At 35.3% G+C, this 13251-nt stretch overlaps 1 protein-coding gene across 9 annotated transcripts in view; it reads right to left on the bottom strand.

The window, feature by feature from the left end:
- LOC127070395 (brain tumor protein) overlaps window positions 1-13251 on the bottom strand; it is a 169789-nt gene that overhangs the window by 112499 nt on the left and 44039 nt on the right. For 3 of the 9 annotated variants that reach the window (XM_051008294.1, XM_051008299.1, XM_051008292.1), the window contains exon 3: window positions 5735-6032. The exons of 3 other annotated variants lie outside the window; for them this stretch is intronic. The gene's annotated coding sequence lies outside the window, so the exon portion shown is untranslated. Of the gene's footprint in view, window positions 1-5734; window positions 7047-8101; window positions 10252-13251 lie in introns of those variants that run through there. 3 more of the 9 variants (XM_051008295.1, XM_051008297.1, XM_051008293.1) reach the window with 3 other exon arrangements.

Below are 13251 nucleotides of genomic sequence, written 5' to 3'. Positions count from 1 at the left end.
ATCGATTCTAATCATAAATACGTACGTATGTATCGTACGCGTGCGCTTATGAAAATGAAATGCAACTACGTATATGATTTGTACTCGTTAGAATAACCCTTCCCCCCCCTCTTATATCCACCACCCACCAACCCTACACTCCATCCATTCTTCTTTTCGTACTCCATCAACAAATTTTACGCTCTCACGGGGTCGAGTTAAAGACGGAGGGAAAGAGGGAAGGAAGGAGGGAGACTTATGGTCGCGTATGCGAACTAGTGATTAATGGTTCCGAGAGTTCTTTGTCGCGACGACGATGAGAACGATGAGGAGGACGATGATGAGGAGAAGAAGAGTGAGGAGGATGAGGAGGGTAAGCAGAGTGAGGAGAAGGAGGAGGAACAAGAGGAGGACGACGACGACGACAACTAAGGGAAACGATCAAAGAGGGACAATGCGAGTCGCGCGACCAACTCGAGCGTAATAGCGTGTCGTCTCGAGCAACTCTTGTAAAAGAGTGAGTGAGTGAGTGAGTGAGTGAATGAGTGAATGAGAGTGAGTGGGAGAGAGAGAGAAAAAGAAATGAAAAACTTCATGGAAAGTTAAACTCGTGTTATAATCGTCTACCTTTTTTTTCTCTTTTCCTTTTTATTATTATTATTATTATTATTTTCTTTTTTTTTTTGTAATTTCTTTTCTCCGGCAATTAAGATTAAAGCAAATTTTAATCCTCTTTATACGTACATACGTGTAGAGACGTAAGTAAGGTAGATGTAGACTTCGTAGTTTCTTCTTTATATGGGGATACTAATGTTTTATTTATCTATTTATTGTTATTAGCTTCGTTGTTATTATTATTATTTGTGATTATAATTAAGACAGTACGGTATAATATAGGTTATGTAGTATGGTATATGTTATATTTTATATATATATATATATATATTGTAATAATTGTCACTCATATAGAAGCGATTTTTTTTCATTATCAGATAACGCATTATCTAACATTATCAGATATTTATTATCATATAACGCAATATTATAAACTCGCATGGAAAGAAAAGAAAGAAAAAAGGAAAAATGAAAAAAGAAATAGATCATAAAAAATTGCGAGAAAGAGAGAGAGATAAAAAAAGAAAGTAAAAAAGCTCGTCGACCTTGTTTTACTCATTAATTTCCCCAATAATTTCTACAATAATTTCTCCCTTCTTCCCATTCACCAGCCAACCTCCTAACCATCTATTATCAACATCTATGTACACACCTACACAACGAAATTTTCCTTTTTCTTTTTTTTTTTTTTCCTTTTTTACTTGTTTTATTTTATCGTGGTAAAAACGTTATCGCGGTCGTTCTAAAATAGGATGAAAATTATTGCGGACGGGTCTGTGATTTTCGTCGATGAGATTCGGACGAACGTAACGGGGGAAATGTTTCAGCTGGTTTCATGTAGGAAAAAGAAGAGTAGAAGGACGAGGAGGAGAAAGGGATAGAAAAAGAGGATGAGGAGACGATGTGTAGTGGTGTCGCTCGTAAAGACCACAGAGAGTTGCAAACGCGATGAAATGTGGTTAAATGTGTGTGTGTGTGTGTGTGTGTGTTTGATAAATCCTATGACAATGCAAAACCACTGTTCTTCTCTTACTTCAACAGACACAGACACAAACACACACATATTATTTCTCTCTCTTTCTATCTATCTATCTTTGTTTTTTATTCGAAATCCGAATGATGAACGAACGATATAATATTTATCTATCTCGTAAAAAAAATAAGAATAAAAAGGAAGATGTTTTTTCTCTCTCTTTCTCTCTTTTTTTTTTTGCATTCGCGATATTTTTTTATTTTATTTTATTTTAATTCTTCGATTTAACGACATAGAAATTAATTGTAAACATATTGGAAAAGTGAAGCGAATTTAAATATACCGAAGAGAAGATGGACGAGGACGCGTTTCGTAATTTCCTTTTTTTTCTTTTTTTCCTTTTAATTAAATTTTATCAAACGAATTTAAAGGGAAAAATTGACGGAACAAAGTCTCTCAATGGCAGCTCCTTTTGTTGAATTCTAATTGAATTTATGTTCTTACGATTTTGCAATTTCACGTAAATTCAGAATACTTTGTTGATATAGAGAATTCTAATACTTAATATGAAGCTTCTATAAACGATTCGAACAACACTGGACGCAGATATAATTGATTGTTCATTGCAAAAAAAAAAAAAAGAAAGAAAGAAATAAAAAAGAAAAATCTGAATTAAACGTAAAATAAACAATAATCCATGAATAACGATAATTAAATCAACAATTATCTAAATGATTAATAATAAGTAATAATAATAATAAAAAAAAAAGAAAAGAAAAGAAGAAACGATAACACAAAATACACTTTTCCTCTTCTTCTAGGTAAATAATAAAAAGAACAAAAAAAAAAGAAAAGAAAAAAAACAAAAGGATAAAATTCGAGATATACCGAAAGAAGAAATAAAAATATTGTACATATTGAAGCATATAAAAATCTTTCTCTATTCTCTTCGGAAACATATTGGACGATATCGAAAGAAGAGTTTGTCGGAGTTTATCGAATGGACCAAATATACATATGTATATATGTAGATACACACACACACACACCTCTCTATCGGTATTATACTCGTCAACAGCTGACGAATTTCGCGGGTTATAGCACGTGTCAAGGCGCGTTTGGTTTAAACGTACCGGCTTTTGAATAATTAACCGCTGTCACCGACACAGCCGGTAAACGTCGCGTATCCTCGAACGACGTCTAATTAACCTCTCGTTTCTGTTCAAGGGAATACGAAGCAAATAGAAGCAGACGAAGAGAGAAAGAGAGAACGAAAGAGAGAGAGAGAGAGAGAGAGAGAGAGAGAGAAAGAGAACAAGCCCTTTCAAAGGGAGGAGTGGACGATTAAATCGAAAGTAATTTTCGAAGGTCGTGTAAACAACAAATTTTACGAGCCAAAGAGACCGCCACCGACACGACACCATAATCGCACATGATACGGAACCACCATAAAAATTTTTTCTTCTTCTAAACCATCATCCCTCCAATTCCACCCACCCCCTTCCACCTCCCAATATTTTACGACCCCACATTTTATCAACCCTCCTCGATTCGTACGACATAAAGTAATTTTATAATTAATCCGACGGAGACCTTTTATAATCTGGATTAATATACACGGTAAAACAATTCTTCTTATTTATTTTTTGAAAAGAACGACGGAAGCTTTTTTTTATTTTGTATTTATTTCTTTCTTTTTTTATTTTTTTTTTTTTGTTGTATTCCGAAGGGATTATTTCTTCTTTTTTTTTTTCGAAATTCATTGAGCTAATATCGTTTTTGATATTCTTGTTTCTTGTTTTGTTTTGTTTTGTTTCAATAAAAACCTATCTTGTAATGAAAAAGCGTAAAAGTGATCGAAAATATATAGACTTGATTCTGTAATTTTCTAATTCCCTCTTTTGTTTATTTCATCTATGAAATTTAGATCCATTTATCTTGCTTCGCAAATTAATCCTCTAAATTCTCTAATTTCTTTCTTTATTTTCCTAACAAAAACGTTCTAAAAGATGAAATATTTTAATAATAAAAAAAATATATATAAATATACTATATCTTCGAATTAACTTACATTTGATACTCGTGTGTATGTATATTTATGTAGTTAAATTCATTATCAATGATTAGTTGAAAATATTTTTAAAATATGTAAAAAGATAAAAAAAGACAAATGTCATATCTAATTTAAATGTTCTCTCTCTCTCTCTCTCTCTCTCTCTCTCTCTCTCTCTCTCTCTCTCTCTCTCTCTCTCTCTCTCTCTCTCTCTCTCTCTCTCTCTCTCTCTCTCTCTCTCTCTCTCTCTCTCTCTCTCTCTCTCTCTCTCTCTCTCTCTCTTTCTCTCTCTTTCAAGTTAATTAGCAGTGCTTTAGTAGAGACGTACATACATAACGATATTAGACGGACGGTATGATCAAAGGTTACTACTAATACACGTCGATATTACGATTGGCAGCATTATAGGCCGATTATGATTTTGATATCAGATACGTTAAATGATATATTAAATTAGTATGATAATTTAACTGATAGCAAAATAATTACGAGCTCGTTCACAAGGAAATTCCTTTTTGAATATGAATCTAATCGAAATTCCATTAGAAAAAGAACGGATATATACGATGTGCATATATAAGAGAATGTGAAATAATAAAAGAGAGAGACGGGGGGGGGGGAGAAAGGAAAATTAATTGAGCGAAACAGTTTCCAGCTTTCGTAATATCGAAATCAATATAATAAATCGTTAAACATAAATAATACGTACGTACGTACGTAAATACACGCACATACACACACTTTTTTCTCTTTACTTCCCTGCGTTGTATGTTTTCTACGTGGAAAGAAACAAGAAAGTAAACAAAATAAAGCTATCTTCGGTTCACTAGGAGATTTCTAATTGAAAAAAATGGAGAATAATTTTATATTTTATAAAATGATAAATACGCGAGAAACTGCTATTGATCTTGTTCGTTCTCTTGGACTCGAGTTCAAAATAAAAGTTTTTTAAACGTGTGTTGTTTCTGTCTATATGGTATATGTTTCTATGTATGTATTTATGTACGTATTTGAAAAAATTTTTCCTACGCAAAATGTATGTGTATACACACACACACATACGCGCGCACACACGCGTATCACGAATTACGTTCAAATTATGTGACTTGAAATTAACAATAGAATTGCTATTAATTTATATATATATATATATATATATATATATATATATATATATATGTTGAAATATTATGCGTAAGTATATATAAATTGTTGTCTATTTCGAGATTAAGTTTCTTATGTACTCTTTTCTTGACGTTCCCAAAAGAAAAAAAAGGGGAAGGGAAAATAGAGAATAAAATTTACACCCACACACACACACGCGCGCGTACACATACACGCGTACACACATAACGCACCCACACAAAATCGTAAAATAATACTGTATAAATTTTTATCTATTTCGAGGTTGTTTCTCAGAAGCTTTCCTTATCGTTTATAAAAAAGAAAAAAAAAAGATATATATATATAAAAAATCTTAAAATAGTACCATATAAATTTTTTTCTATTTCGAGGTTATGTTTCTCATGAACGATCCTTGACGTTTATCAACAAGAAAAAAAAAAGTAAAAAAAAAAAGAAAAAGAAAAAAAAGAAAAGAAAGAGAAGATAATACATACACAATCTTAAAATAGTACCATATAAATTCTTGTCTATTTCGAGGTTACTTTTCTCATGGACTTTTCTAAACCTTCGTCAACGCATACGAAAAGAGAAAAAGAAAAAAGAGAAGAAAAACAACGTTAAAAGAATCAACGTGGAAATATACAAAAAGAAAATAATATCCATAACACTAAATACAATTGCAAGTAAAATGTCCAAGTAATAATTTATTTTTATATAGATTATAAGATCACTTTCTCTTTCGGACGCAAGAGAGAAAGAGAGAGAGAGAGAGAGAGAGAGAGAGAGAAAACGAAAAAAGAAATAAAAAGAAGCTTTCTCGAAAATAAACGAAGAGAGAGAGAGAACGTTAAGTTGGTTGACAAAAATGCATACAAAAGAGAAAAAAAAAAGAAAGAGAGAGAGAGATTTTATAAGTATGAAAAAAGAAAATATGATTAAAAAAAAAAAATAATAACACTTCCCTGTATAATAATTTGTACATTACTCACCGTTAAAACGAGGATAATCCGTGTGTAAGGGCGAACGAAGAAGGAAGGCGAGAATGAGAGGATGACGAAGAAGTAGAAGAACGAAGAGAAGTAGAACAAGTAGATAAACAAGATGATGACGATAACGTTGATACAGAATCGTAGGACACCAGTACACACAGTCACTTTCTTCTTTTTTTCTTTCGACGAAAAGTTATATATTCCTTTTGAATTTTTTTTTTTTCGTTTCTCTCTCTCTCTCACGCTCTCTTTCTGTCTCTCTCCTTTCTAAGGTCGATCGTCGTTATATTATTTCACACTGTTCTCGTGGCACGTCATATGGAAAAATAAATTAAAATAAAATATAAAATATCGAGTATCTTTTTCTCTTTTTTTCGTTAATGTATATAAATATATATGTATATATATATATATTATGTATATATGCGTGTGTGTATAAAAAAATAAAAAAAAAGGTCAAGAAGATGGTGGAAAGAGAGATCGGAAAAACTTCGTTAATTCTTTTATTAAGCACGAAGAAGAAGAAGAAGAAGAAGAAGGAGAAGAAGAAGAAAAAACCGAACTCTCGCTTCTTAGTCAAGAGAAAAAAAAAAAGAAAGTCCCGCGGTCCCGTATTACTTTATTGGCTCTCGCTTCACATTTGTCGTTGTCCCTTAACCCTCTTCTTTCTTTCTTTCTTTCTTTCTTTCTTTCTTTCTCTCTTCTCTTTGTGAGAAATCTATATTTCTATCCTCGTCGAACTTTACTTTCACTTCTTAAGAGAACGATGAAGATGACGAAGACGAAGAAGACGAAGACGAAGACGAAGACGAAGAAAGAATAGTACAATGATAGCACAATACACAAAAATAATAACACAACACAACAAACAATCACACATATGTACAATATATATAAAGCCGGTCTGTATATATATATATGTCTGTGCGCGTGTATACACGTAACGTATGTAATACACGTTTAATCCGTGCGTATTATAATTTTTCTCAATTTTCTCTCGAAGAACAAGAAGAACAAGAACAAGAAGAAGAAGAAGGATGATGATATTAATAATATTCTTTTTTCTATCTCCGTTGAAAACTCAGGTTGAAAAACTCCTTTTATATATATATGTCTTTCTCTCTGTCTCTTTCTCTCTCTCTCTCTCTCTCTCTCTCTCTCTCTCTCTCTCTCTCTCTCTCTCTCTCTCTCTCTCTCTTTCACTCTTATTCAAGAGAACACGAATTGCGGCTCCTCTCGCACGTTACGCGTTCGACCGACCGACTGCTACTCTCCTCTCGTACTCGTAGTCGTCGTTCGTTGGCCGTCAGCCCTGCCGCCGCCGCCGCCGCCGCCGCCACCACCACCACCACCACCACCACCGCCACCACCGTCGTTACCGTTGCTGCCGCCGCCGCCGCCGCCGTCGTCGTCGTCGTCGTCGTCGTTGCCGCCGCCGTCGTCGTCGCCGTCGTCGTCACCACCACTACCACCACCACCACTAGTACCAGCAGCAGTAGCACCACCACCACCACCACTACCAATACCAATACCAATACCAATACCACCACCAGCACCAGCACCAGAACCGATGCCAATGCCGTTGCCGTTGCCGTTGCCGTTGCCGTTGCCGTTGCTGTTGCTGTTGCTGTTGCTGTTGCTGTTGCGTCTGGGTTGCCGTTGCTGTTGCCGTTGGTACTGGTACTAGTGCTGCTGTCGTCAGGTTAGGTCACCGGTCGCGCGCAGTAATACAGCCGACACGCAACGAACTAAACTGCCAACGGCCGGCGCGCACACGCACCACGTACTACGCGGCGGCTACGCACTACGCACTACGCACGCACGCGCGATTTACGAAAAATGCTTGTACGTAAATAGGATCGTATACGTATGTAACGAATAAATTGTTCCCTTGTATTTATCCGTTTTCTTTTTCCGTCTCTCTTTCTCTATCGTTCTGGTTCTTTCTATCTCTCTTTCTCCATCTCCGATCGTATAGATTTTATACTAAAAACAAAATGAAACGGAGAGAGATATACGTGCGTGTGTGTATATTTGTATTTATATATACATATAACACAAGAGAGGAGAAAAACGGACTCGACCGTTTTGTGGTTTTTGTATCGTGTATGACGGAATAAAAGGAAGTAACGAAAGGAGCTACACCGTTGTTGTTATTATTATTATTATTATTATTATTATATTATTCTTTTAGGAATCTTCTTAGAGACGAATACGATTAACGTGAAAAAATATACACACGCGCACTTAGTCTAACATTAATAATTTAACGATGATATGAAAATAATATGATAGAATTTGTCACGAATGAAAATACGTATATATCTATATATATATATATTTATATACTTATATATCTATACATACATATGTATATATGTAGCAGCAGAAAATATTCGATAAGTAACGAATATACGTTCTATTTATCTATATATCTGTCTCTCTTTCTCGCACGCACAAAGTCTATATCTATTTCTTTCTCTCTCTTTCTTTCTCTCTCTCTCTATCTATCTATCCTTCCGACCTTCCTTTGTTCCTCACGGCTCGGCCGCTGCTACGTGACTGACCGCTTCGTGCGCGCCCGTAAACCACGAGGTGCGCCGAAGACGAACGAAGAGGGACTCGGTATATGTAACCTACACAAACATATCTACACGTACATACGAATGGCGGTTCGTCGATCGGAAACGACCCTCGCCGACGAACACGACCGAGGGAGCCTTTCTTTGTTCGGCCGAGACTGAACGGCACGTCGGAGGACTCCTATACACACGAGTATAAAACTCGCTCTCTCTCTCTCTCTCCCTCCTTTCTTTTTTTCTTTCTTTCTCTCTCACATACACTGTTTTCCTTATAGATATATGTCCTCTCCTTATCTATCTTACGAATTCTTCGTCTTCTCGTCTTTCGCACAAACTATACGATCATTTCTTTTTCCCTTTCTTTCCTTCCTTCTTTTCCTTCTCTCTTTCTCTCTACTTCCTTATTTTCCACTCTTCTCCTACTTCTATCTTTGTCTATTCTTCGGATTCATCATTTTCCACACTGTATCTCGTATAAAACGAACGCGTACCACTGTACCTATGCGTTCGATATTTTCATTCTTTATTCTTTATTTATTTATTTCTTAATTCTTTTTTCTTCTTTCTACACTTCTCAATTTTTCTTTTCTCCTCCTATCTCTCTCATATGCATACTTTCTCTATCTCTCTCTTTCTCTCTTAGACACTCGTCTCAACGAGATCTCCGATGCAACGTTCGTAGAATCTCTTAGTAACTGAAAGTCACATGCAGCAATGCTCCGATATAATATACATACATACATACATACATACATACATACATACATACACACACGCATATATATGTATGTGTACCTATGTATGTACGTATGTCGTTAGCGGATACTGACTCGACTCGACTCGACTCGACTCGACGCGACGCGGCGTCCCGACGTCGGCGTCCCTCCTGCTACTCGTCGACGCGTCGCGTCGCGACGCTACACGACGCGACGCGACACTACGCGAATCGAACTTGGAAGGGGTGTCTTCCAACGAACGCAACCACCACCATCAACATTACCATCACTAGCATCACAACACCACTACCACCATACCACTTACCAACATTACTACACACCATCACCACTGTTACTACTACTACACTACTATTACTATTTCCCTCTCACCCTCTTCAATCTCTTTCTACTTTCTCTCTCTATCTCTCTCTCTCTGTCTCTCTGTCTCTTTCTCTGCGACTCTGTAATACCAGACCCCCTCGAATATCACCCCCTCGAGATTCGAAGGGTGAATTGCAACGGGTGTTCGAATTGCATCCAGACACTTTTTTCTTTTCCTTTCCTTTAGTTCTTTATTTCTTTAGTTTTTAAATAAAACTATCGTCGAGAAACTTCTCGTTTTCTCTTTTCCTTTCTCTTTTCTATTTTATTTTTCCTTTTTTTTTTCTCTTTTTTTTTTTTTTGAGTTATTTCTTGATCGATATTTCTTCGGTCGCGTCGTATCGTTGTTGATCAAAAGTGAAGATATATTATTTGCTTTAGAAAAATGTTTTAGTGGTTTTTATACGTTGGATAGAGTAGCATTCGAAGCGTTCTTTTTTTTTTTTAAGTAAATACATTTTGAATGTCGTAATGAAATAATTATATCGGAGAGATAATTTATAAAAATACTATTTTGAAGGTGCGACGGGTAATTATAGGTATATATATATATATAAAAGGGAGGAAAAAGTCGACTACCATCTTTTTTCCTTTTCTCAAAAGAAAAGAAAAAGTGTCTACCTTCTCTCCCTTCTCCCATTTTATTCGTATAAACGTTCCTCTATCTATCACATGTATTCCAATTCTACAACATGTTCCTCTCGTGTTGGCGAAATGGACTCGTTAAAATGATTATTTGGCGAGAGAGACTCTTCTCGAGAAACAGAAATCGATTATAATAGTATACGTATATAGCGTAGCTTCCTATAAACGTACGTAATAGGCGAGAGACAAATAACGGTGGTGTTCTAAAAAAGCATCCCCCCCTCCCCCCAATATCTCAATAACATCGTAAAACGGTATCCAATTACCGAGGGAGAACAGAAAGAGAAAAAGAGAAAGAAAAAAGAGAGAAAGAGAGAAAGAGAGAGAGAGAGAGAGAAACATTTCTTCGATACCATAACCTACGGTACATCGTAATTTCTCATGGATCGATAAAGGCTATCCCTTTGTATATATATACATACATATATACATATATATGTATATATATATATTTCTATTTCTTTCTTTTACCATCCAATATCTATCCATCCCTTTTTATTATTCTCAACCTCATCGGACCTCATCGAACCTCATCGCATTATATTTTCCATGACGTCGTTGTGACCACATAAAAAAAACTTTTGTATATATATATGTGTGTGTATGTATGGGTACATAGAATGTCGTCTACGACGAAACATATTCAACGAGAATGAAAATCTTCTACGATAGCGATAAACGTGGATGATGAAAAAAAAAAAAGAAAAAAAAAGAAAAAGAAATGAGGAAAAAAAGAGAAAGATAGACGGGAAAAGGTAGTGCCGCTAGTGCTGCTGATGGTGGTGTTGGTGGAGGGCTTGAATTTAGTGTCTGAAAATCCCTAGAACTTTACGACGCAAGCTCGATGTGTGTCGGGGTGAACTAAATTAAAAAGTGCTGTGTGGATTTGTAAAATGTAGAAACTAATGGTCGTTGCAATGGGGAAATGCGAAGGCAAAAAAAAGAGAGAGAGAGAAAGATTTGCGAACTTTTCGAAAAGAAAAAAATGAAATAATAAAATAAAAAAATGAATAAATAAAAAGAATAAAGATAAAAATAGTGGAAACTCCATTAGAAAGTTGTTGATTAATTAACTAATTAATTAATTAATTAATTAATTCCGATACGTTCATTCATAGATTTTGAACGAAATGAATAAACGACGGAGAAAGAAACAAAGAGAAAGAAAGAGAGAATTTTCTATACGTGTTGTAAATACATACATACATACATACATACATAAATACATACATATATATATTTTCTTTTTTGTATATATACGTGTATATGTAAACGTTTAATAATGAATAAAAGATCACTCGGCAAGCTTCTTCTTCTCTATCGTCTCTGCTTACTGGAAAATTTTTCAGTAAAGATAAAAAAAGGAGTGAGAGTGAGAGTTAAAGTTAGAGTGTGTGAGTATCGTATGTATGAGAAAGAAAAAGAGAGATAGCGAGCGAGAGAGAGAGAAAGAGAGAAAGAGAGAGAGAAAGAGAGAGAGATTTTAGAATTTCAAAGTTACCCCCATACCATCTCCCTTTTCGAAGGGAACTCGGTCCAGTACCCTCTACGTCATCGACGAACGTTCTCATGCGAGCACTCAGCATCTCTCTCTCTCTCTCTCTCTCTCTCTCTTTCTTCTTCGTCTCTTTCTCTCTCTTTCTCTTTCTTTTTCCTTTATCTTCTCTCTCTTCCTGTACGAGTTGGCAAGACTTTCGAAGGAAAACGTTCTTTCTACTTTCAAAAATCAGGTAGATCACCGTATCTACGTGGAAAAGCATATTTCAAAGGAAGGCCAAGCCCACGGGTCGGTTGGGTTTATCCGACTATGGGAAAAAGGTGCTGCGCTGCTTCTTCAAAACAAATAGTCGTGGGGGCTTTTCTAAGGATTCCATGAATATCTCCTTTGAAGATTTTTTTTCTTCCCCTCTCCTTTTTTTTGTCTCTTTTTCCTTTTTCTTTTTCTTATGTTTTTTTTTATCTTTCTGCAGCACGTTCTCTCTCTCTCTTTTTTCTTTCTTTCTCTCACGTTTCCACGTGAATTATGGAATTTATGGAATTATGAAATTCGTCCTTTCACGTTATTTCACGTATTTTGCGAATTTGAAAGAGCGAACGTATACGTTGGAAAGTTTTTTTCTTTTCTCTTCATTTCTTCTCTCTCTCTCTCTCTCTCTTTTTTTTTTATTTGTTAAATGCAGTTCTATTATCTATGTCTATTGTTTGGGAATAATTAATTTCGAGATTATGATTATTGACTTTGATTATGGGAGGAAACAATGGAAAATTGAAGAGATAAAAGAAAGAATGATGATAACGAAAATAAAATAACAACGTCGAATAAACAGAAGATAATAAAAAGATAAAAGAAATGAATAAATAAATGGAACAATAAAAACAATGTTTTTTTTTTATAAAAAGATCAGTATTTATCGATAATTTTTACACGCTGACATATCTTTCATTATTTTCTTTCTCTCTTAATATCCCTACGAAACTATCTCGAAATAATTATTAATTTAGATTATGGGAGAAAAAAAGAAAGAAGAAAAGATAAAGAAGACGAAGTAAAAAAAAAAAAGACGATGAAATCCAAAAGAATGTTTCCCGACGATTTGACCAGAACATTTTCGTTAGTAGGCAACGAAAAACGTGAAAAGGAAAAAGAAAAAAAGAGAGAGAGAGAGAGAGAAAGAGAAAGAAAGAAAAGAAAAGAAAAAGGGAAAAAGGCCTGCGTAGGGACTAGTCCATTCATCAGATAGAACATTGTCGGAAGTAGATACTTTTAGTTTGCTCGAAGGTCTCTATCCGTCTATCTATCTTTCTCTTTCAACTTAACTTTCTCCTTCCAACCCTCCTTCCTTCCTTCTTTCTCTCTCTCTCTCTCTTTCTCTGAAACGTGTCGGCATTTCGAAATTAATATCGACGTTGTTGCCTGTTGACCGGAGTTTGAACGTAAAAGGTAGCTAAAAGCGAGTAGAAAGACCGTCCCAACAAATACCAAAATTCACTGAACACGAACGAAGGAACAAGAATGGTAGGTTTGTGTAGTAAGAAAGATGCTGAGAAAGAAAGAGAACAGGAAAAGAGAGAAAGAGAGATAGAGAGATAGAGAGAGAAAGAGGAGAGAGAGAGAGAGAGAAAGGAACAAGAAGGAAACGTTGAGAATAGTCCTCTTTCTCCGTCTCTGTCTCTGTCTCTCTCACTCTTAGTC

The sequence above is a fragment of the Vespula vulgaris genome, chromosome 18 (assembly GCF_905475345.1).
Source record: "Vespula vulgaris chromosome 18, iyVesVulg1.1, whole genome shotgun sequence".
NCBI lineage: Eukaryota > Metazoa > Arthropoda > Insecta > Hymenoptera > Vespidae > Vespula > Vespula vulgaris.
The sequence above is the reverse complement of the archived record's forward strand: the minus strand, read 5'-3'. Positions and strand labels throughout refer to the sequence as shown.